Below are 27,340 nucleotides of genomic sequence, written 5' to 3'. Positions count from 1 at the left end.
CAAGCCATGCATCCTGATGTGTTCTGTGCATGACATTAAGCGCTGATTAATTGAAAACTTAATTCACACTCAACATGACTGGCAATTTAGCAGACCTGTGAGAAGGTGACATTCACGTAAAGCGGCTACACATACGTTAACTACATACAGGAAACACTAGCTTTCGGTGCTGAACAAACAAACAAATTTCTCCACAGAAGAATGACCAAACTTTTGCAAAGTAAAAGTCAGCATAGGCCCTGTAGAATCAATATAATTTTAAATGAATTGCTGGCAAAATAATGACACATTGACAGTAGACAAATAATAACAATAATACACATATGCATATACACATTCAGTACATACATAAAACAGAGGAGCAAAGCCATATAATGAGATTAGACCTATAGATTTCTAGAGAAATCTGGTGTGAGATGATTCTAGCATTTTCCAAGTTTTTTAATCTACTTAATGATTATTAATTCATTCATTCATAAAGAGAAAATAAGGCTTTTAACCACTCAACTTACTGTGGTATTTTGCTAAAAGTACGACTACATTTATGGCATCAGATAAATTCAAACTTAAGTTTTCCGCATAAAGTAAAATGGTATGAAAAGAATGTTAAGTTTGAGATTAATCGAGTTTCTAGTGTCCATGCAAAAACTTTGTGAATGTTGACATGAAAAAACAAATGCTCCTGGAATTCATCATGAATCCACATAAAGTTTAAATCTTCTTTCAAGAAACATGGCTACAGGATATATCTTATTTATTATTTTGAAATGAGTCTCTTTTACTTTAGAAGATATGGGCCATTTGACAAGCCATTGTGGTTTTATAATTTGTATTAGGATGTTTCTTGAAAGAATCTCTATTACAACTTTTGTCTCATAGCATCAGTGATAATCTTGTTATTACACTTGAAGTCAACTAAGTTAGTCATTCACTTTTAACATGGGCATCGAAAGAGTCAACTCTGAATATAAAATGACATTTTTGATTAATTGAATTAATGCTAAAGGAATCACTTTGCAGACTTTCTTAAAATCTTTATAACAACTATCAAATCAGATTTACATTTATGGTGTAACGTATAGAACACGCTGAGAGGGATCCTGATGCGGAATAACACGTTCTTTATTTGAATAACTCTGTACAACAAGCCACACGATGAGCAAAGTGACGTATGGCAGGTGCAGAGCAGTAGCGTGGGAGCGGTGGTCAGTGCGGTCCAGGGTCGAGAGGCGAGGGCAGAGTCCGGGAGGTAACCAAGGATCAGGCAGGAGACGTGGTCTAGGGGACAAGCAGAGTTCGGCACACAGAGAGACAATCAGGAATGACGGCTTGGTATGCAACGACATGAGGCAATACTTCGCAACCAGGAAGTGAAGTCTGGGTGCTTAAGTATGCCCGGAATGTGGGCGTGGTGGTGAGACAGGTGAACATGATTATGTTATCTGCTATTCCTGACATATGGCATTTGGCAGACACCCTTATCTAGAGCAACTTACATTTTTATCTCATTTTTTATACAATTGAGCAGTTGAGGGTTAAGAGCCTTGCTCAGGGGCACACCTCAGTCATGGCCTCAGGTCTAGGGATCGAACCCACGAACCTCCGGTCACAAGACCAGTTCCCTAACCACCAGGCCATGATAGCCCCTATATCAGATCATATTTTTCAACAAAGGATGAGAAATTTAAAACATTATGACAATCCTTTTCATAGCAATCTTTTGTAAATATTGACTTCCTACCAATTGTGCCCTATTATTCCTTGACTGCGCTCTTCATCCATGTAAAATTTCAAACCCCCCAAAATATTCAAGGACCTTCAAGGACGGCTGTCTTTTATGCCTGTTTTCAAAAACTTTCCAGGGCCTTGAACTTATTTTTTCAGATTCACAAACTTTCAAGGATTTCAAGGACCCGTGGGAACCCTGTATATATATAATGTTTTAAGAATATTTTAGGCCCTCTGAGAGGGCGTAGAGGGCCCTGACGGTTCCCCACTGATATATATATATATATATGTGTGTGTGTGTGTGTGTGTGTGTGTGTGTGTGTGTGTGTGTGTATAGTGTGTGTGTATATATTTATTTATTTTGATGCCTGGTGTACCGTCAGGTAAAAATGTTCTTTTACCGGTTTTGCAGGGGTTTTTATTCTCCACTGCCCCCTATCGCCACCTATCGTTTCGGAGAACACTGCAGCCTCAACAACTTCCTCAACAATCCTCACTTATTTTTTTTAACTACACCACTGGTCAATATGCGTTTGAGTTTGTAGGGGGGGGGGGGGGGGGCGCAAAAATATTCTCATCTACTAAAGGGGGGCACGGCAGAAAAAGTTCGGGAACCACTGGTGTACTATATGAACGTGGTTCTTGGCCCTTCTTAGCAGAAACTAAGAAGAAAATGACACTGGTATACTTTTATATATAAAGCTTTTCTGGGTATGCTTCCTTTTTATCTGTGTACATTTTTGTCATGAGCTAAGAGCACCTATGACACCCGCTCGTCTAAGAGGTGGCTCCTTGAAGTATCTAGAGTTAACTCGGAAATGGATAAAACAGCTTTTTCTTATTATGCTCTGTGGTCATGGAATAATCTGCAGAAAGCATTACAGATGGACGATGCTGTTTCATTAAAGTAGTTTAATTTCCTACTAAAGAATTGTATAACAGAAAAAAGCAACTGTTAACATTGGTGCACAGATTCTCAGCTGTGTTCTGTCTCTCCTGGGGGGAACTCAGTTCATCTCTATTATAACATTGACAACCAGGCCAAGGTAAAAGGCCATCACATTATTGCCAAATACTAGCATGAATAACTAATCAAATAACAACCTCAAAAAGCGATTATTGAGAGCACAGTTACTCACACATGGAGGGCAACAACCCAGCAGCAAGCAGGACCGCTACCTCCTCCTTTGTGCAAGGAGAAACAGGAAGACAAGTGCCAGAGCCCTGCAAAATGACCTCTAGCAGGCCATTAATATTAGTGATGGCCACAGCAGTTTTTTTAGATGAACTGAATCAGTCAGGGCAGTCATGGCCTGGTGGTTAGGGAACTGGTCTTGTGACCGGAGGGTCATGGGTTTGATTCCCAGACCTGAGGCCATGACTGAGGTGCCCCTGAGCAAAGCCCTTAACCCTCAATTGCTCACTTGTTGTAAGGAATGCCGTCTGATATGTCCCTCCCAGCTACACCTGCTACTAATTACCACGCCCCCTTTTCAGTCATATATATATACCTTCCCACCACTTCCTCGTCCCGAAGTATTGCCGTTCCTATGCAGCATACCAAGCGTTTCCATTGCCTGTTCGATCTCCTGTGCTTTGACCCTTGCTTTCTCCCCAGACATCGCCTCCTGTCTAGCCCTCCTGTACCTCCCGGATTCTGCCCTCCCGTTATGACCCTGGACCGTCCTGACCATCCCACGAAAACGTGGCTGTTGTTACTGCACCTAGCGCTAGTGATACTCGTGCCGTTTCTTGTAAACGTGACTCATTTGAATAAAAGCGGTATACTTCCGCAGTTGGATCCCTCTCTGTCTGGTCAATACGTTACACTTGTATAAAAATGAGATAAAAATGTAAGTCGCACTGGATAAGGGCGTCTGCCAAATGCCATAAATGTAAATGAATCATTTTTATTTTTATTTTTTATTTAACCCTTGTTTAACCAGGAAAAAAATCCCATTGAGCCACAGTGGCTCTTCTTCCAGGGAGTCCTGGCCAAGAGTGGCAGGCAGCAAGTTAAACATTTAAAATAAAAATACAAAGACACAGGACAGAACTGCAAGAGGACTGAAGACAAAAATCAAACTACAAAATCAAATAAAGAAATAAAATATGAATGAAACTAAAACATGCAACATACACTAAGGAAAAAGAAAACTAAAACAAGACAATTCTCATAAACACAGCTGACAATCCATTTAGAGAAATAGACTCATGGACATCATATTTAAAAGCAATGGCAATGCTCTGTAAGAGTAGATTTTAGGAGGTTTTTAAAAATATTGACAGGAGGAAGTGTCTCTAAATGCAATGTGTTCTGGAGTTCATTCCAGGCATATGCCGCATAGTATGAGAAGGATGTCTTGCCCAAATCAGTCCTTATTGAGGGTACAATTAATAATAACTTATTTGTTGACCGTAAACTGTATGTACTAGTGTGTAAAGAAAGCAATGTTGAGATATATTGTGGCAAGTTACCCAATAATGCTTTCAAAGTAAAAGTCAGAAAGTGAAACTTTCTTCTAAAAGAGAGAGAGGACCATTGCACCATATCATATAGCAAGCAGTGATGAGTCCTATTTGCTGTTCCTGTAATCATTAGAATCAGTTCACTAAAAAGATTTGTTCACCGAATAATTTAGTGCTTGGCAGAACTCCAACACACTTAACTGATACAGGGCTGAATGGTTCATGTTTCAGTTTAGTTCACGGCCTCAGCGAACAGGAGACGAGAGTGTTGTAAAAAATTTATAAATAAAAAATATGCAACTAAATGTTTATTATAGGAAATATCAATCACATTACAAATACAGTAATCCCTCGTTTATCGCATTCTGGAGATACTAGAACCACCCGCAATAAACAAAAATCCAAACGGTATATTTATTTAAGTATTTACACACTATATTATGGCTTTATAAACCCTCCCCACACCTTTACGTTACATAAACCTTTCCCATTCCCATAATAACCATTCCCACACTGTTCTGTGCATGATATCTATCTATCTATCTATCTATCTATCTATCTATCTATCTATCTATCTATTTGAGATTTTGTCATGTAAAAAAAAAATCATAAAATATATATATATTTCCGCCGATCGAATTCCGCAGACAACCGGCGAAAAAGTGAAGATCCGCAAATTATTTTCCCCCATTATTATCTTATAAAATCCTGCGAAAGAGTGAATTTGCAAAAGCTGAAGCACGAAGTGGCGCGGGATCACTGTAACATAATACAACAAATAAGTATGAACTAACCTACAACTTTTTGTGCAAAATAAATATTAAATTAAGAGCAAAATTCTGTCCTTAGAACAGCAACAGAACACTCATCAGCTCCAATAGTCTTGGGTGCATTTTTGAGTACAGATCGACAGTTTCATCCAGATCCAGAGCCATGTCATAGTGGGTATGGATGAGAGCCAAGGATGACATGTGGTCTTCTCCCATGCTGCTCCGCATGAATGTGTTGAGTCTCTGGAGAGTACTGGCAGACCTCTCACATTCGCAGGAGGTCACTGGCAAGGTGCATGCAATTTGCAGGAGTTTGAAGATGTTCTGATACATCATCTCATCACACTCTTTGATAGCTGAGGCACATGAGCTTGGTCTTTGGTGTGATGATTTGGCCTGCCACTTTAACTTCCACCGTTTCAGCTCCTGGTGAATGACCTCTGGTGATGGCAAGTCATCTTGGTACAGAGCGACTGCTTCGGAGATGTACACCGTCACGTCTGAGTTGCACTGGACAGATGGAATTAGGCCCATGAGCCTTGATGCGGACACAGAGAGGGGACTAAATCTGGACTCAAACTCTGAAATGACATGGTCTAAGAAGGGTATCGCCATGTTCCTGAGATAGTACTCCTTCACTCCTTCAGCGGGTACATTTTCCCTGTGTTTCTGCCTTCCAGCTGCTCTCGGCTGGGTTGGTTCCACATTGACCTGAGCAGCCATCCTAACTGCTTGTTCGTAGATTTGATTGAAGTCGTCGATGATGTTCTCACGGAGCTCCTTGTAGACAGACTTCACCTCATCAACCATGCTAAATAGGGGTGGGTATCACCACTGATTTCCCATTTCGATTCAATTCCGATTCACAAGGTCCCGATTCAATTCGATTTTCGATTCAATTCGATCCGATTCAATATCGATTCTTGTAGGGACATTTCAGATACAATAAAAAGTGTAGTTTGAATGTGAAATGTTGTAATGATACAAGGAACACTCAAACTTTATTAAAATGTATTAAGATATTAGTGTTTATACTGTGAACAACAGTTACATTCTTTTTTTAATATCAATTAATGCACACTCTTCCACATAGCTCCTTTACCAGAAAAGACATTGAAAGCAGTTTAGAACAGCCTTTTAAAGTGCAAATTAAGTTTGTTTTTTTAACATGTAACAAAAACATTTATGAACATGGTTCTGAATATTGTAAACATTAAGGTCCAAAAACTAAGACATGACTGCTTTCTGACATCTTGGAGATTGTCAAATTTTTCAGCAAGTGTAACCCTTGTGATTTATTGTGTCTCACTCATACACTGATTTTGTTTATTTATTTATTTTCCTTTTCTCATTCGTTATTTACAAGCGATTTTGCCTTAATATTACATTAAGGATAGAATATTGGCAGATGCTCCCTTGGGCCCCTCCCCCCATATGAGGAGTGATCCGTTGTTTTTTTCCAAACGTTTTTTTTTTTCACCGTGACACACACGGAGATAGGGGAAACATCTGTACGTCGAGTTAGTTAGGTTAATCGTTTAATATTGTTAACGAAGGGAATCGAGAATTCTACACTAATACGGACAGAGTTGATTTTGAAGAAGTTATGATTTCGTTTTTTTTCTTCTCAAACACTGAAGAATTGTTATTTGAAGATATCCTGCGCCATTCATCGGGTCGTCTTTGAGGATTCCACCGTCGTACCGTCACATTGTCCTCTGCCTTCAGTGGACTGCTGTTGGTCACAGAGTGGTAGGACTGGGCAATTGTGCACTGTTTAAACATCGGATCGCAGACCTATTTTTTTTCCAAACGAACACCATTCGTTGGAGGTTGGAGGTTGCTGAATCCAACATGGGACTGAGATGCAATGACTGTTCTAATTCTGTGAACTTGTAAATGTTTGTAGTGTTAATGTTGACATTTTATGTATTTGTGCAGATGGTTGTTGGTCCTCATGCTATAGCGTATTATAGTCACTTCACCTTGTGTAATACAGTACATCCATCCTGCAAGTTTATTGGAGCAATTGTGTTATTGTGGGTATAAAGGGCGTTAGATACTGATTTGTATTCGCTACTGCAGTCCTCCTATACGAACCCTACGATACCGAAAACGACTAGTCCCGGCAGAGATTGCCTTGGTAGGCAGGGTTACACAAGAAAATGAGCTGATCAACATGTTGAGGAGTGAGACATCTCCTTTATGCAGTAACAATATTGCCAGCTGTTGAGAAAACTTCACAGCTTTATACTTGACGTGTCGCAACCGGCGTGAGGGTCCACGCGCCGAAAACGACGTAATCGCGGTGGCTCCACCTGTGCCCTGTCGCTTCACGAGGTCGTGCACCTCTCGAATTTTGCAACTTTGCGCGCGCCGCGCATCAGCGCAATGAACAAAGTCATGTTTGCAGTGTTCATACACCTTTAAAAGGTGGAATTCAAGCACCTTTTCAATTCAAGCACCTCGGTTATTTTTTTGGCACGGGGAGAATAGATAGTTTAATCGCAAATGCCTTCTCTAGTGGAGTTTGTTTGGGTTCTGGCGTTTTTTGAATATCAGGATGGTGTCGCGTTAAATGATTTCTCAGATTTGTGGTATTCTCACAATATTTCACCTCCATGTTGCACAGTTTACACAGTTCCCTACCATCATGGTTTCTGAATTCAACATGTAACCATACATCTGCCTTCAGGTTCTTGGGAATTTTTACTCTTGCTGCAGCCATGCTTAAGTGATCACCCCAGCCAAGTGGCTGAGGAAAAAAAGGATGGTCTCGCGAGATAAAACGCGAGACGTTAAAACAGTACGCATATGCGGGGAAAATTGGCTAATTCTAAAGATCGATCTCAGGTTTCATAAATCGATATCGAATCATTCAAATGAAGATCGATTTTAATCGAAAGATCGATTTTTTTAAACACACCCCTAATGCTAAATGCTAAATGTTTTGTAACACACTCAAGAGACCATAGGCCTCTGCTTTGTACTTTCCCTCCCATCCACTGGTGACATCTTCACTGCCGAAGAAGTCCTGAGTGTCCTGCCTCAATGACTACCGTCCCATTGCACTTACTCCCATTATCATGAAGTGCCTTGAGATGCTGGATCAATGAACGATGCCATCTCAATCACACTACACCTGGCTCCCACCCACCTGGACAGCAAAGACTGTTACGTTCGAATGCTGTTCATCGACTTCAGTTCAGCATTCAACACCATCATCCCCCAGCACCTGATCGGAAACATGAGACTGCTGGGTCTGAACTCTTCCCTCTGCAACTGGGTTCTGGATTTCCTGACTGAGAGACCACAATCAGTGAGGATTGGAAACAACACCTCCAGCACCATCACACAGAGCACCGGTGCCCCCCAGGGCTGTGTGCTCAGCCCACTGTTGTTTACTCTGCTGATCTATGACTGTACTGCACAGTACAGCTCAAATCACATCGTCAAGTTCACTGATGACACAACCATAGTTGGCCTCATCAGCAAGAACGATGAGTCAGCATACAGGGAGGAGGTGCAGTGGCTAACAGACTGGTGTAGGACCAACAACTCAGACCCAATGTGAGACCATATGGTGGTGCAGTGGGCCCTGGGTTCCTTCTGATGCATGACAATTCTATGGACTAGCTTGCCCGTTCCCCAGACCTGAATCCAATCGAGCACATCTGGGACATCATCCACCAATACCACATTGCACCATATTTAGATCAAAAGTAATGCTTCACTTTTATGTTCATCAAACCAATCTTTCACCAGTCTTGCTGTGTGTATTGGTGCATTGTCATCCTGATACATGGCACCGCCTTCAGGATACAATGTTTAAACCATTGGATGCACATGGTCCTCCAGGATGGTTCTATAGTCCTTGGCAGTGATGAGCCCGTCTAGCACAAGTATTAGGCCAAGGGAATGCTATGATATTGCAGCCCAAACCATCACTGATCCATTCCACTAATTTATAACCCGGCCCCCTGATTATCATTCCCACCTGTTTCTTTTGTCTAGTTCATTGCTGGTTATTGTCATACGTAAATCATGAGTGAGTCTGGTTTTTTGATGTGTCTCGTCCTTAGTGTTTTGTTCATTTCTGTATTTTCAAGCTGTGTGTGTGTTCTCTTATTTATTATGATATATAATAACTTCTTGGTTATCTGTCTGTTTCTGACTGCCATGTGGATATGACCCTGGCTTGTGACCCTAACTGTGTATAGATTTACCCTTAATAAACCTCGCTCTACTCAGTATTTGCATCTGCCTCAACACTCCATGACACCACCGGCATTACATTATCATTTAGTTTGAAATTGAGTGCTTTTGAAATTTGGCATATTTTTGAATAATACACTACCTCTTTAGCCGTCCTGTTTATTAACATGTGAAATTTTACATTATATTGCAATTAATATGTCATGGTACAGCCCTTGGCCCCTCCCCTTTGGCATGTGTATGCGTGGTCTTTGTCTGTTTATGGCCATATATGCATTTCTTTTGTGCGTGCTTCAATGTGTGCGTTCAATGTGCTAAGCGTTAGTAGGCAGCCTTTTTGTACTCAATAAAGCACCATTTGAAGGTAGGGTCGTCTTGGCATCCTGCCCACCCCCTCCTGTTACATAATTATTATATATTGACTAAAACCTAACTTGAACTTAGCTATATTGCTATGTTGCTAAATTATATTGCCAACAGTAAAGATTCAGTAAGATTTAAAAGTCACTTTTTGCAATTTTATCAAAACCACTTTTCATTTTCAGATGATACTGCCATTAACAGAAATTGAAGTTTGACATCATTAGAAAGTTTAAAATGGTTTCACTTGAACAAAGTTACTGAGGTACCAGCTGTCAAGCTAATATAGCTGGCATCAGGTTTTCTGAAAATTCTGAGTGTAAAGTATGAGTCTTGCACTAATACATGAGAACTTGTATGCATCTGCTGGACATAAAGCAGAATAGTTTAGAACAGAATAGTTTAGAACAGGATAGTTGAAGGAGAATACAGGGTTGCCAACTTTTGACGTTCGCTTGGAGTGAGATTTTAACCTGGAGCCGGTGGCGAGGGGGGGGGGGGGTGGGGGGGGGCGAACGTAAAATGGACACAGATTCAGCGTTATATCGCCGGTGGATGGCGCCAGAGCTAGCGAACTAGTAACGTATTGAATCATATATGTGGATCTGAGGTAAATAAACTGGATATTTTTTTCCGGCGTGAGATATCGGAAGTGTGGCGTGAGAGCGTGTGAAAACGGTCAAATGCGTGTGTCTCACGCTCAATGCGTGAGAGTTAGCAACCCTGAGAATAGTTTAGAACTAGATTATGACTTTGATGTTCGATTTAATGTTTCTAAAATGGTGCATGTGATGTCATGGATGGAACAGACACAGCAGGAGGTTGGACTATAGCTGCAAAGTATTTATTGTCCATATTGCACAAATAAAAAAGATAGCAGCTCTAAGCACAACTAAATAAAGCACGTATGGTGCTGAAATGAGTCGTCTGCTAGGGTTATGGTCCAAAGACATGAGCGTAGATCTGTGATCACCGTGATGCAAGAAGAATGCGCAGCATTGGACGGCTCTACCTGCAGGGATTAAGAGGGCAATAGCTGATTACGTGAAGGTGCACTAAATTAATACACTGATGACTGGGAATGAGGGAGTGATGTATGTGTGGTGTGGCTGTGTGTGGGTGTCTCCCCAAAGGATCTTGGCCAGCCTACCGTGACAGTACAGTTATTAACTGACCAAAAACCACTACTGAATAATTTATTTCTTAATTTCATAAAATCAACAACACTGTTTTCTTATATAAAGATTTATTATTAGCAATCAACAAAAAGTATGTTCACACCATTTGCTCTGTATTATTCTTTAAATCAATAAGTGTTACTGAAGCCTGATCTGAAGTTTAATTATATTACAGAAATATAATCAGGTTACTGGCTTTGGAGAGCAAAGTGGGGTGGATGGTGAAGAACAAATATGGAGCGTCAGTTGATGTTTTCCACTGGTTAGAAAAGCTGCCGGCTGGTGCATGTGGTTGGAGGTCATTGTTGTGGTTAGAAAACATTCAGTACTGATGTACTTGCACACATACAAACACATGTACAAACACCATATGGGTTTGTACGGGTGTATAACAGAGACTTCAGATCAGGCTTCAGTAACACTTATTGATTTAAATAATAATACAGAGCAAATGGTGTGAGCATACTTTTTGTTGATTTGATCAATTCCACTATGGTGTTTTTAAATAAATGTTTTGCAATATACCAGATGACCTATATACCAGAGTGCTATCAGCATTCAACATTAAACCATCTTGTTCACATCTCTCTGAATCTGATCTGAAGTGGTGGAACATTGTCTTTGTGGTTTTGACACAACAAGAGGATGAAAATAATAGACGGTCAAACCTGCGGTTGGAAAATGTTCAGGCCGTGATGTGCACATACAAACTGATACACCTACACGCAAATACACAAACTCTCTCTCTCTCACACACACACACACACACACACACACATTCATGATTGGGAAACAGAAAAAAACCAAATCATAATAAAATAATTAAATTATGTGCTAATAATAATCCTACTGGTGCAGCCTAGACAATAGTACAGGATGTACCGTCATCAGTACCATACATGAGGACTTGGTTTACCACAGTAGACATCAGGTTCTCTGTCCCTGAGTGAGGAATCTTTGAAACATGCATATGTTCTGATATGTAAAATTGATGTGTGTGAAAACTAGGACAGAACGCAGATGCGGACTGAACAAAAGGTTTAATGATACATATACACAAAAAACATTACACCAAGAATCAAACACCTAACATTGGAACCAAACACTAACATAACTGGGGGAACATGACTACAGAAAAAGGCATTAACAATCATAACTAGAAAAACCACAATCTGAAGTACAACTGAAAGAACAGAGAGTACAAACAGGCTAAATATACAGAGAACACAAAGAATCCAACAGGTATACGAGCAAGAAGTACTTACAATAACCGACAACACAAGAGACTAAACACAAGACTTAATACACTAACCAACCAAGGGACTCAACAAGACACAGCAGAAAGCAATAACGAGGGGCAGAAAACAAGGCAGGGGAGAGAAGTCGGACACAATGAGGAATTTCAAAATAAGACAAACGGAAGACATAACCGACAGGGAGGCAGGCCTGACAGAACCCCCCCTCCAAGGCGCGCAACCGAACTCAAAAAAACAAGCACAGATAGGAGGAATTAAACCAGGAAACAAAGAACAAGCTGGGGGCTGGAAAGAATGCACTGAGGGGAACGCAACTGGAACCGAGGACCTAGGGGCAAAAAAAGAAGGCTCAGGGGACAGAGGGCTAGGAGACACAAACACAGGAGCTGAAACAGGTTGAGGGGGACAGGAAAACGGGACCTCTGGGGACTGGACAGGGCAAGACACCGGGGAAGCAGGATCCGGACGGGGAACAGTACTGTGGACAAGGAACGAGGGAGACAGAGGCAAATATATTCAAAACTACAGACACATGAACAGGAACAAAATGGGTGACAACTCTAGGAACAAACATGGGTACAGGGACAGAAACACCACCACCAGATACAGTAATGAGTATGGGCACATTAACAATGACGGTATCACGTACAGAGACAGGGAACAGAACAAAACCGGGCACAGAACAAGGCAAAAATGGGTATACACCAGGGGGAGAAGCAGACAATACATCAAGTTCATGACCACAAGTGGGCAACACAGTCACTGGGGGAACAGGATGGACGGTGACGGGCTGGCGGGCAGCGGGGACTGGTGCAGGCCTCTCCTGGGCCTGTGCGACAGGAGGCAGTGAGCCCCTCCGGGGCGCGGGGACTGGTGCAGGCCTCTCCTGGGCCTGTGCGACAGGAGGCAGTGAGCCCCTCCGGGGCGCGGGGACTGGTGCAGGCCTCTCCTGGGCCTGTGCGACTGGAAGCAGTGAGCCCCTCCGGGGCGCGGGGACTGGTGCAGGCCTCACCTGGGCCTGGGCAGCTGGCTGCGGGTCAGGAGGCGCCGAGGCCGCTGGCTGCGGGTCAGGAGGCGCCGAGGCCGCTGGCTGCGGGTCAGGAGGCGCCGAGGCCGCTGGCTGCGGGTCAGGAGGCGCCGAGGCCGCTGGAGCATCTGGGGAGGAACATGGACATGCCCTTGCGCCGCCCCTCAGTCCCCTCTTCCTCCCCACATTGCCAATGGGGTCGGTCTGATGAGACATGAGGGCCCGATGCATAGGCTCATAGCACCCCCCCAAAAAGTATTAGGAGAATCCACCATACTGGTGGAGAAGACCACTCCAGGAAGAGGTGTAGTAGCACCTACAGTCTCAGACATGCTGTAGGGCTGGCGGGCAACACCGGAGAACCTCCACAGTCCAGGCTTCCTCCGTCCGGTGCGCAAGGATGAGGTTTGCCCACTGAAGCGCCTTTCCCTGTAGTCTTGCCCTCATAAAGAGCACCAGAGCCTTTTCCGGTGGCATAGGGCATGTCAGGAACTGAAAATACAGGCTACATTGTAGAACAAAGGCATCAGCATTACGCTCCTCTCCATCGTACATGTCTGGGGAGTCAGTTAAAGAGGGCATTGCAACAGGTTTACCTGCAGTGTCCAAAATGAAACATGACTGAAAATAGTCCAGCTGTACCTGAAAGTCCTCATCATCTTTGGGAGGAGGCAGGCAAGCAAGCAACATGCCTCACTCCACTGTCCGCTGCGTTCATTGTGTGGTCGGTTATTCTGTGAAAACTAGGACAGAGGGCTGAACGCAGATGCGGACTGAACAAAAGGTTTAATGATACATATACACAAAGCACACAAAAAACATACACCAAGAATCATCAAACAACACCTAACATTGGAACCAAACACTAACATAACTGGGGGAACATGACTACAGAAAAAGAAAGGCATTAACAAGCATATAACTAGAAAAACCACAATCTGAAGTACAACTGAAAGAGAACATCAAAGAACAGAGAGTACAAACAGGCTAAATATACAAACAGAGAACACCAAGAATCCAACAGGTATACGAGCAAGAAGTACTTACAATAACCGACAACACAAGAGACTACACACAAGACTTAAATACACTAACCAACCAAGGGACTCAACAAGACACAGCAGAAAGCAATAACGAGGGGCAGAAAACAAGGCAGGGGAGAGAAGTCAGACACAATGAGGAATTTCAAAATAAAAGACAAACGGAAGACATGACCGACAGGAGGGAGGCAGGCCTGACAATGTGATTCACGGACTGCCACTGGATTTATTGCATGACTCTTAGTGACTTACATATACATACTGTATGTACACAGGTCTATATGTGCACAGTATAATGGTGATTAGTTTTGGATTATAGTGGTGACTTGTGAAGTTTCAGATGTTTTTAGTATATGGCTCTTTTTTGTATACAGTGATACTTGAAAGTTTGTGAACCCTTTTGAATTTTCTGTATTTCGGTAAGAATATGACCTAAAACATCAGATTTTGACACAAGTCCTAATGTGAGCCTTTACTTTCAGTACCTGGTGTGACTCCCCTGTGCAGCAATAACTGCAACTAAATGTTTCCGGTGACTGTTGATCTGTCCTGCACACTGACCTGGAGGAGCTGTAACCCATTCCTACATCACTTCTACATTTACATGGAATTAAAGTCAGGACTTTGACTTGACCATTCCAAAACTGTATTTTTCTTTAACCATTCTTTGGTAGAATGGCTTGTGTGTTTAGGGTCGTTGTCTTGCTACATGACCCACCTTCTCTTGAGATTCAGTTCATGGACAGATGGCCTAACATTTTCCTTTAGAATTCTCTGATATAATTCAGAATTCATTGTTCCATCATTGATGGCAAGCTGTCCTGGACCAGATGCAGCAAATCAGGCCCAAACCATGATACTACCACCTCCATGTTTCACAGTTGGGATACAACAAACCCCACGTCGGTGTGCGTAACAGCAAGTCACATGATCGATACAGGAACTGTTTTGAAATTACACTAACGCATGGTGTCACAATTTATTTGGAACAAAAAGACTGCTAGATTGGGCAGGGCCCTGCTCTAAATCTCTTCGAGGCTTGGCCTTGCCCAATTTAAAATTTTATTACTGGGCAGCCAGCCTCAGAATCTTACAATACTGGATTCAATTGGAGAAATCTTCACATTGTCCATCGTGGATAAATCTGGAGGCTTCCACCTCTAGACCTGCTTCATTAACTTCCCTTATTCATACCCCCTTAAGTTTCTACACTTAATTTGGAAAATATCATTGTTAAGAATATGGAACCAGTTCAGACGCCACTTTAGCTTGAAAACTAATAATAATAATAATAATTCTTTATTTTTGTATAGCGCTTTTCAAGAACCCAAAGACGCTTACATTTACGAGTAGCAGAACAGACAGATGGAAACAAAAAAGCACAGGCAACAGACAATGAGAATAAAGCTGAAAATGGGAAGAGGTCATGAAGTATGGTAACATATTGGGAGCTGATGATAGAGTAAAGTAAAGTAGACCAGTATATGTGGAGTCGACGGTAGTATAGGGGTTTAGAGTGAGGTATTGGAGGTAAGGGGAGTGTTATAGGCCAGTGCAAAGAAATATGTTTTTAAGTTTGTTTTGAAGGTGGAAAAAGAAGCAGAATGTTTAACTGAAGAAGGGAGGGAGTTCCAGAGGCGAGGTGCCATTTGAGAGAAAGCTCGGTGACCAAAACCTTGGAGGTGGAATGTAGGGGTTGTGAGTAGTCCAGCAGAGGAAGACCTGAGAGAGCGAGATGGTTCATAGGGAAGAAGAAGATCAGATAAATAAGAAGGTGCAAGATGGTTAAGGGCTTTGTAGGTCAGAAGAAGGAGTTTGAACTGCATACGGTATTTGACAGGGAGCCAGTGGAGACTTTGAAGGACGGGGGTGATGTGGTGACGTGCGCGAGTGTGGGTGAGGAGACGGGCAGCAGAGTTCTAAACTATCTGGAGTTTATGGATGGAGGAAGAACTGATACCCGATAGGAGTGAATTACAGTAGTCAAGATGACTGGAAATGAAAGCGTGAATAAGAGTCTCAGCAGCAGACTGAGAAAGAGATGATCTGATTTTAGCAATATTACGAAGGTGAAAAAATGAAATTCTAATGACAGAGGTAATGTGAGCAGTGAAAGATAGGGTGGAATCAAAGATCAAAGAAAACCGCTACTTTTCTATGGAAGTTATTCGGTGTCAATATTCAAATGAAAATGTAATACGTATTTGCATTTACATGTTCCACTCATACAAGCAACTTTGAGCTCAAAATTCAAATTCAAATGCAATAATTCCATTTACATTTGCAATGTGATAGACGTCTATTCATATTTCATTTACACATACATTTTGATGCTTTATTTGTGTCTTTATTGAAATGAAAATTTTTTTCCCGATTTGAATTATCAAGTTCATGTGATCATGCAAAGGTTGTATCAAAATTATAATTAAAATGCTATTCGCTTGATATGCTTTGCATTTCGTGATAACACGTTTGAAACGTAATTTTCAACCTCACCACCACGCTAAAAAGATGTCAATATTCAAACGTTAATGGAGAAATAGCGCCTCTCCTGTTTGCACTAACATTACGATACCAACAGCGCTAAAACTGTGTCAAAATGCATTTTGAAAGTGCAATCCGAGCAGATTGCATTTTCATTTCCATGGTCTTCCACTATAGTCAAATTATAGTCAAATTAGATTCCACGGTTTCACTTTATTCAGCCAATCAGGTTCCACAGCTTTCCACAGCGGGCAGCCAATCAGGACGGGACTACAGCGCAGCAGTACAGGCGAGTTTTTTTAGACATGGTCACAGAAGCGCTCATTAGATTAATTCAAAGGGTAGCAGACGAGTCCTTATGGTGAATTTACACTACATTAGTGTGAAATGTTAATCGATCAAGTGGCAGACATATCAGCCTTATCTGGCGTTGATGTGACTGTTATTGCCAAATTTAGCGCTGTGGCAGAGCAACTGTGTGCCTCAAACTACGGCGGTACAACGGCCGACCTCCGTGAAGGGTCTCGTGTGATCAGAAACAGAAAACCATTTCTGCTCGTTAATGCGGGTTTATTTAAATAAACATTTGTGCTGTCGTATTTTTAAAGTTATAAAGCGGTAATGCCTCGATGAGTGATGTTATCTAGAATCCCCCAGCGTCCCTGTTTAGTGTGGTTAATGCCACAGACGCGGCATAATTACCTGAACCCGCAGGTAATCCTCTACCAAGCTTTGATCTTTAACGTACTTGTAATCATGACACGAGCAGAAATTTTAGAAGCGAGCAAAAAACTGAAACGCGCACTTGATTTTGCGTGCTCAGTGTGTCTGACTTGCTTGATTGAATCTTATCTTTGCGCTCTCATATTAAAGACCGCAATCTCACACCATACTACACATTGTGGGTTCATAGATTGTCCTTGTTTGAGTCGAGTGGTCCTTATGTTTTCATGCCTTGGTAAGTCCTTAGTATAAGCTTCCGTTGTCTACGTTTCATGCCTTTCCCTAGTCTCAGACTATACCTTTGGGGTTCATATATTGTGTTTGGAGTGTTCAGTGTACGTTTTTATTATTTGGTCTGTCTTTCGTATGAGTTCTTTTCCTCTACGTTATAGTTTGCCTAGGTCTCAAACTACACCTTATGCCCGGTTCACACTACACGATTTTAGGCTGGTTTTTCAGTCGCCGACTGTTTTTTGTAGATCGCCGACAGAAACTGTGGTCGGAGGCAAATCGGCGATCACTCGTCGCTCGCTCAGTGTAGTGTGAACTGCTGAAAGACGCTCGCCGAGTGGTCGCCGACTCATCGCAGACGAGTTACTATCTAGCGTGTTTAATATCTAGCATGTTTAATATCTAGCCCAGTCGGCGACTGAGAGTCGGCAGCAGCGTCTAACTACAGCCAATGTGAACGCGGAGAGAGAACCGCGGCACCGCTGAAGATATCTCTGAGAATGTAAAAAACTTTCAAGAATGCTTTCAAAACAGTAACCCAGCAAACACACAAAATCCTCACCTTTCTTACAACTTTACTACAACACTGTTTAAGTTATTGTGACAGCACTGGAGAAATAGTGCGATTGATTATAACTATGTTCACTGCAACGGAGAGATGAAATAATTCTGGCAACTTGGGACTATGGGACTAAAATAATAATAATAACGAAAATGTGGAGTACATGTACATTGTTTTATTCTTTATGTGGTGTTGCTGGTTTTCACGAGAGTTTCGTTTTCGTGTAATTCGTGAGCCCGCGTCACTGATCAGTCATGTAGTGTGAAAGCCACAACAACTGAAAGACTCGCGATTACAGCACAACCAGTGTAGTGCGAACGGCACAAAAACCTGACGACTGAAAAGTCGTGCAATGTGAACCAGGCATTAGGGATCATAAATCAAGACCAAAAACTCGCCTGTACTGCAGAGCCAGAAACTATATGGCTCTGTGCTGAGCGTGCTTTAGTCCCGTCCTGATTGGCTCCCTGAGGTGGAAAGGGCAGGGTTCCCACACCTTGGTTAACATCAAATTCAAGGACCTTTCAATGACTTTCCAGGACCAACTTCCTCAAATTCAAGGACTGCACCTGGCAGCATTTACCTACTGTTACCCCTGAATATGTTGTCAAAAAACCATGTTAATTCAATGCAAATTCAAAAGACCGTATGCCATTTCAAGACATGCATCCTGAAATGTTCTGTGCATGACATTAAGCGCTGATTAAACAAAAACTTAATTCACACTCAACATGACTGGCAATTTAGCAGTTGACCTGCGAGAAGGTGACATTCACGTAAAGCGGCTACACATACACTACCGTTCAAAAGTTTGGGGTCCCTTAGAAATTTTCTTATTTTTGAAAGAAAAGCAGTTTTTTTTTCAATTTAGCCAACATTAAATGCATCAAAAATACACTCTATACATTATTAATGTGGTAAATGACTATTCTAGCTGTAAACATCTGGTTTTTAATGCAATATCTACATAGATGTATGGAGACCCATTTCCAACAACCATCACTCCAGTGTTCTAATAGTACATTGGCTGTTTCTCAATTCAGGGGCTGCAGCCTACGTAGACCGCGTAGACCGCAGCCCACGGTGGCCACACACTTCGAAGGCAGGGTAGGCTGCATCTCACGGCTGTTAAATGAAACAGTCTAGTCTTCGCAAGACGTATGTTTGCGTGACCACGCTCTGCCCCGTTTCATACGTTACATACGTGTTAGCGAGCTGTCTGACAAATATCACATCACCCACAAATGCCTAAAAGAAAATGCGTTGAACATGTATTCACGTTTGACGGGAAGTATAACTTCATAACAAAATTCAATGTATTTTTATAAACGTTACTTTTACGTTACTTTTACGTATAAACGTTTAGTAAATACTCAAAGCACATGTTTACCTGCAATATCATTAATAACTGGCATGTTATTTAGCATCTCATTGCAGTATAAATGTCCATATTTAAAAAATACCGACATTTAAAAACGAATTCTTCGGCCCGTACACTAGACTCCGCCTGTTTATTGTTCATAGAGCAATGAATCCTGGGATATGGTGGGACGCGAAGGATACTCAGATGCATCCTTCGTTTTCGGGGTTTTGAAGGCTACATTCGTCGGCCGCATAAGAAGGAGCCCACGAATTGGGACAGCCTCGTCGCGGCGCAGTGACGTAACCGGCCTACAAATGCGCACTTCGTGGGCTGCAGCACCTGAATTGAGAAACAGCCATTGTGTTTGCTAACTCTGTAAGGAGGCTATTGGATATTTAGAAAACCCTTGAAAACCCTTGTGCAAGTAGGTTAGCACACCTGAAAACAGTTTTGCTGATTAGAGAAGCTATAAAACTGACCTTCCTTTAAGCTAGTTGAGAATCTGGAGCATTATAATTGTTGGTTCGATTAAACTCACAAAATGGCCAGAAAAAGTCAACTTTCAATTGAAACTCGACAGTCTATTCTTGTTCTGAGAAATGCAGGCTATTCCATGTGAGACATTGCCAAGAAACTGAAGATTTCCTACAATGGTGTGTACTACTCCCTTCAGAGGAGAGCACAGACAGGCTCTAACCAGAGTAGAAGGAGAAGTGGAAGGCCCCGCTGCACAACTGAGCAAGAAGACAAGTACATTAGAGTCTCCAGTTTGAGAAATCAACGCCTCACAGGTCCTCAACTGGCAGCTTCATTAAATAGTACCCGCAAAACGCCAGTGTCAACGTCTACAGTGAAGAGGCGACTCCGGGATGCTGGCCTTCAAGGCAGAGTGGCAAAGAAAAAGCCATATCTGAGACTGGCTAATAAAAGAAAAAGATTAATATGGGCAAAAGAACACAGACATGGGACAGAGGAAGATTGGAAAAAAAGTGTTATGGACAGACGAATCAAAGTTTGAGGTGTTTGGATCACACAGACAAACATTTGTGAGACGCAGAACAACTGAAAAGATGCTGGATGAGTGCCTGACACCATCTGTCAAACATGGTGGAGGTAATGTGATGGTCTGGGGTTGCTTTGGTGCTGGTAAAGTGGGAGATTTGTACAAGGTAAAAGGGATTTTGAATAAGGAAGACTATCGCGCCATTTTGCAACACCGTGGCATACCCTGTGGACAGCGCTTGATTGGAGCCAATTTCATCCTGCAACAGGACAATGACCCAAAGCACACCTCCAAATTATGCACAAACTATTTAGAGAAGAAGTTGGCAGCCGGTGTTTTATCGGTAATGGAGTGGCCAGCGCGGTCACCAGATCTCAACCCCATTGAACTGTTGTGGGAGCAGCTTGACCGTATGGTACGAAAAAAGTGCCTATCAACCCAATCAAACTTGTTGGAGCAGCTTCTGGAAGCATGAGGTGAAATTTCTCCAGATTACCTCAGCAAATTAACAGCTATAATGCCAAAGGTTTGCAATGCTGTAATTGCTGCATTCTTTGATGAAAGCAAAGTTTAAAGTTAATTATTGTTAAGAAAATTATTTCAAATAAAAAAAAACTATTTCTACCTTGTCAATGTCTGGACTATATTTCTATTCATTTTGCAACTCATTAGATAAATAAAACAGGGTTCCCACACCTTGGTTAACATCAAATTCAAGGACCTTTCAATGACTTTCCAGGACCAACTTCCTCAAATTCAAGGACTGCACCTGGCACCATTTACCTACTGTTACCCCTGAATATATGGAGATGATTCCGTGCCTATTCGAAATGTAATCGGTACTAGGCAAAAATGGAAATGCAATCCACAAAATGCATTGCTTTTCCATTCAAACATGCAGAATACGTGCCACAATGAAATGCAAAAGCACTATTACATTACGTTTCAATGCACTTTTTCTCTTTATTGAAAACCAATACACAATAATTACCATTCAAAACCAAAACGCTGAATTTGTGCCAGAATTGAATATAATACAGCTCGAAATGTAATCACGGCACCGAGGTATTTCTTTTCACCGTACGGTATTTCTGACATAAATGTCTCCTTTAAATGTAATGATCACGAGATTGATTTAAACACTGATGTGATGAAAACATGCCACAATGAAAAGTAAAAGCTCCAGTGTGTGTGGATTTGTATTTAAAGAAAGAAACGCTGAATTCGTGCCAGAAGCCACCTTGAAATGCAATCGACTGAACGTCATTGTATTCCACTGTGTGTCTCTGCGAAGCTGTGTTCGTGCCAGAATGAAATCTAATCACTGTCCAATAGGAACGCTCGCCTGAATTTGGGGCGGGGCTTAGACTCCAGTCAGAAGCAATCGCTCATAGTTGGACTTGAAAGCAGCAGAAATGTCTTTTCACGACAGAATAAAAGAGGAAATAAACAGTCTAATTGGACAAATTGAGGCTGGTGCAGTTACAGACGACTACGTGCTTAACTTAATTAAGCTGAAGGTGCTGGACAATATTGAAAACGGACCTTGAAAGTGTTGTACATGTGCTTGAATTCCACCTTGTTAAGGTGGATGAACCCTGCAAACAGCGCTGAAGAGCGGAACGCGACCTCGACCCGCCACAGCGGAGCCCCCGTGATTGCTACCCGTATTTTCCAGATTATAAACCGCTACTTATTCCCTCACACTTTGAACCATGCGACTTATAATGAGGTGTGGCTTTTCTGCAGATGTTCCTTCACCCGTCAGGGGTGGAACAGAAAGTTAATCAGGTGGTAGGACAAAGTTGTAAGTCAAAGAAGAAAGTGCTCATTTTCATTTAACTCATGCAAGCAGCAGGCACGACGGAGAATTTTTTCCAAACGAACGTGTTGTGCCGAATTCCGCCCCTCGTTTGCACACGTCCGGAGTTACAGTGATTTTAACTTAGTTCATTGAGCACTCTAGTTTTGTCCTAACTAGATATTTAGACATAATACTGCAAAGTCGTGGTCAGAGGTGACCTTCGTATAGCCAGTGTGTATTTTATTTAAAATAATTAACACCCTTGATCCAGTGTGGCTTTGGACATAGATAATTCCGTGCCGTTTGCTGTGATGGATAATTAAAGTCTAGCTCTTATTTATGCATAGAAACATAAATCGCATCACGATCTGTAGCGTCTTTATGCGCGGATAAACGAAATCAACACAACACCGGCCGAAAGATCTTACAGGCATGAACTCTGAACTGACAGGCACCGTTCAGAAACTGATCAGTTCAGTTAAATGTACAATGAGTCCCCGCTTAACGATGGGTTTAGAGACTGAAATGTCCGTCGTAAAGCAGCTTTCGTTTTTAAGCGTGAACCTAGATTTAGATACGCTTTAATTTTTACGTGCGTACAGCGTGAGAAAGAGCGATCGCGTTGCAGAGATGAGCTTATCTGTAACGTTAGGAAGAGACAGAGAGGGATCCTTATGCAAAAGCACAGTGCTCTTTATTTGGCAGATAGATACAACCAGAAAATGCGAGATGTTAATGCATAAACGGAGTTGATCTAATGCCGTTTGTTGAGAGTGGTCTATCCGGTCCGGGGTCGTAACGGGAAGGCAGAGTCCGTACGGTACCTGAGGGCTAGGCAGAAGACGGGGTCGAGGGAACAGGCAGAGGTCGGTACACAGGAGAAACAGCAGGGTATGATAACGCTCGGTATGCAACATGGTTGGCAATACTTCGCGACGAGGTGTTGTGATGACGGTGTATATGAATGCCTGGAATGTGGGCGTGGTGATGAGGAACAGCTGAGTCCTTACTGGCTATCAGGTGACATTCCTGACATTATCGTACACTAAAACTCCACTACATTCCACTACACTCCACAATCTTCGCAGTTTGAGATTCGTTTGGTTACTTATTCGCAGCTCCTTATTCGGCGGCTGAAGTTGGTTCCTTATTCAAAAAGGTTGTGTTCACGATGAGTGTTTGCTGCGCGCTTTCTTTAAAAGAGATAGATTAAACAAACGAGCATAGGAGCATACATTTAAGAGGTTATTGTTTCCGATACTGATTTTGTGAATGTAGAAAAAAAATAAAAATATAATGAAAGCATTCCTTATTTAAAATGGTTTCTATTTCAAGTCGTTCCAATTGTATGCGATTTGTACATGATGATTGAATTCGTCAGCATTTCTAACGTAAGGAAACATTCTTAGATTTGAAAATTAAAAACACAGAAATGCTAATCTAGAACACAAATTAATTGGAAGAAGAAATACCAGCACACAACATGGCATATTGAGCAGTGGGCATATAAGTGAACGGATTTAAATGATCAGGTTCAGAAGCTTATTGAAGGCCTTATTGATGGTGGACCAGAGAAATAACAAATGCATCATGAAGAACAGGTCACTCCTTAAGAGAGGAACCTGATTTTAGCCTGATCCAACATCAATCAATCAATCAATCAAAGTTTATTTGTATAGCGCTTTTCACAACACGTTGTCACAAAGCGCTTTACAGGATTTAAAAGGTTAACAATACTATGGGTCCAGAACCCTAATGAGCAAGCCAAAGGCGACAGTGGCGAGGAAAAACTCCCTATGATGGTGGGGAATAGGAAGAAACCTCGGGAGAACCAAGACTCAAAAGGGAACCCATCCTCCATTTTATACCTCAAATATATCTGGAAACAGCATATTGAGTAGGTAAGCGCACAGAAAGCGCACTGAAATGATTCAGAGGGGCAAGTTCAGAGGCCTGCTGTATGCCTATAATGCGTTGGGCCAGACAAACAACACATGCATCATACGTAAACGGTTACTATTTGTAAGAGAAACCTCATTTTGGCCTGGCCTGACATCATTTTATGCCTCAAATCTAACAGGAAACATGGCATATTGAGTAAAGCGCACAGGTGAAATGGTTCAGAGGGGCAAGCTCAGAGGTATGCTGGATGCCTGTAAGGTCTTGGGCCAGGCAAACCTCAATTGCATCATACATAACTAGTTATATGTATGAGACACCTGACTTTGGCCTGGCCCAGCATCACTTTATGCCTCAAATCCAACAGGAAACATGGCATATTGAGTAAAGCGCACAGGTGAAATGGTTCAGAGGGGCAAGCTCAGAGGCCTGCTGTATGCCTGTAAGGCCAGGCAAACCTCAAAACTCCCCTTGCCCCTCTGAACCATTTCCACGTGCACTTTTTAGCACACGTGGAACACTTCATTATTTAAAACATTACAAACACATGTTGAATGAAATTTGACTTTTATTTGTAACATTCTCTAAACGTGAGTTTTCAATGGAAAAAAAGTCACACCACCAACTGATAAAATCCATATCCAATATATACAGTCCTTCAGTTAACTTCTGTTTACCCTCCACTGTCTGCAGGCCTTGTTGCATATATTTTGCAATTAGTAAATCTATAATATAGGCCTACAATTAAGACAGTAAAAAGACCAAAAAGTACGAGAAGGAGTTATAGGCTACTGAGTGTTTTCATTACACGAATGCAGATGGGCATTTTTCACAGGTAATGAGGAACTTCCCGTTTCTTCTTTCACAAACGAATGTGTTAATTTATGTTGCCTAACAAAACCTATACAACAGAAAACGTTCAGCTTAACACATAGATTTGCAAACTCTAACTTAATTATTTGTGTGTGGTCGTCCTCACGTTATCTTTCATTGATTTGGGCTAGAGCGACTAGTTTATCAGGTGACCAGTCGGCTAAAAATGCTTAGTAGTTTGGTGCTGTATGAGACATTTTACAGCACAAGAAAATGATTTCACGTTGGGCTTAAGCTGGGCGTATACACTGTGCGATCTTTGGCCTATTTTCAGCCGAGCGACTATTTTTGCGATCGGGCCGAGTTTCGGCTCAATCGCGTGTCGTGCATCGTATACGAGGAGCGATTCACACCTCACGACCAACTCCCGATCAGAAATCGCAGCGTCGCAAGAATATCAAACATGTTTGAAATTCAAATCGCTCCTCGTGAGATCGCATGAAAGCGTCGGCTCGTATAGTGTGAGTATATGAATCGTGAGCTGTGAACTTTTAAACCCTGCGATTTAGTCGTACAGTTTGAGCTGGAGCTGAGTACACGATTTAAAATATCGTACAGTGTGGGCAAACGGTAGATTTGACTTGATGTGTAAGTGACCTGGCTGGTGGGGCACGGGAGAAGAAGTCTATCTGTGACCGTGCGTGCTGTGCTGAAGACGCTTCCTTCACCTCGCTGAACTGAACTGCAGCTGCAGCGCATCTGGTGTTAAAGGAAGAGAGAGGTCGGGTGTGTGCGAGGTGGTGGCTCATTTTAGGGCGTTGTTTTTAATCGCTCAGGTTTTCAAAAGATCATTTCAAACCGACCTCAGTAAAATGATGATGATTATGATAATAATAATAATTATTATTAAAAAACGAAGTTTCAAAAGGGCACTTTCGTTGATAAAGGGCAGAGTTGGTGGTGCTTTAGCACCACCTGATGTCTATGTGTGCACGACACTGCTCAAGGGTGTTAATTATTTTAAATAAAATACACACTGGCTATACGAAGTTCACCTCTGACCACAACTTTGCAGTATTACAGCAGTATTATGTCTAAATATCTAGTTAGGACAAAACTAGAGTGCTCAATGAACTAAGTTAAAATCACTGTAACTCCGGAATATCATCTGTAGTGTTTTTATGCGTGTGCAAACGAGGGGTGTCGGAATTCGGCACAACAAGTTCGTTTGAAAAAAATTCTCCGTCGTGCCTGCTGCTTGCATGAGTTAAATGAAAATGAGCACTTTCTTCTATGACTTACAACTTTGTCCTACCACCTGATTAACTTTCTGTTCCACCCCTGACGGGTGAAGGAACATCTGCAGAAAAGCCACACCTCATTACAAGTCGCATGGTTCAAAGCGACAGGGAATAAGTAGCGGTTTATAATCTGGAAAATACGGGTAGCAATCGCGGGGGCTCCGCTGTGACGGGTCGAGGTCGCGTTCCGCTCTTCAGCGCTGTTTGCAGGGTTCATCCACCTTAACAAGGTGGAATTCAAGCACATGTACGACACTTTCAAGGTCCATTTTCAATATTGTCCAGCACCTTCAGCTTAATTAAGTTAAGCACGTAGTCGTCTGTAACTGCACCAGCCTCAATTTGTCCAATTAGACTGTTTATTTCCTCTTTTATTCTGTCGTGAAAAGACATTTCTGCTGCTTTCAAGTCCAACTACGAGCGATTGCTTCTGACTGGAGTCTAAGCCCCGCCCCACATCCAGGCGAGCGTTCCTATTGGACAGTGATTAGATTTCATTCTGGCACGAACACAGCTTCGCAGAGACACACAGTGGAATACAATGACGTTCAGTCATTGCATTTCAAGGTGGCTTCTGGCACGAATTCAGCGTTTCTTTCTTTAAATACAAATCCACACACACTGGAGCTTTTACTTTTCATTGTGGCATGTTTTCATCACATCAGTGTTTAAATCAATCTCGTGATCATTACATTTAAAGGAGACATTTATGTCAGAAATACCGTACGGTGAAAAGCAATACCTCGGTGCCGTGATTACATTTCGAGCTGTATTATATTCAATTCTGGCATAAATTCAGCGTTTTGGGTTTGAATGGTAATTATTGTGTATTGTTTTTCAATAAAGAGATAAAGTGCATTGAAACGTAATGTAATAGTGATTTTGCATTTCATTGTGGCACGTATTCTGCATGTTTGTATGGAAAAGCAATGCATTTTGTGGATTGCATTTCCATTTTTGCCTAGTAGTGATTACATTTCGAATTGGCACGGAATCTTTTCCATAGAATATGTTGTCAAAAAACGATGTTAATTCAATGCAAATTCAAAAGACCGAATGCCATTTCAAGCCATGCATCCTGATGTGTTCTGTGCATGACATTAAGCGCTGATTA

The 27,340-nt window shown here is 41.9% G+C and overlaps 1 protein-coding gene across 2 annotated transcripts in view; it reads right to left on the bottom strand.

Moving 5' to 3' along the window:
* The window catches only part of LOC143510001 (BOLA class I histocompatibility antigen, alpha chain BL3-7-like), a 133,398-nt gene that overhangs the window by 94,817 nt on the left and 11,241 nt on the right, over positions 1 to 27,340 (bottom strand). The window lies entirely within an intron of this gene.

The sequence above is a fragment of the Brachyhypopomus gauderio genome, chromosome 3 (genome assembly GCF_052324685.1).
Source record: "Brachyhypopomus gauderio isolate BG-103 chromosome 3, BGAUD_0.2, whole genome shotgun sequence".
Taxonomy (NCBI): domain Eukaryota; kingdom Metazoa; phylum Chordata; class Actinopteri; order Gymnotiformes; family Hypopomidae; genus Brachyhypopomus; species Brachyhypopomus gauderio.
This window is presented reverse-complemented; position numbering and strand designations above follow the sequence as displayed.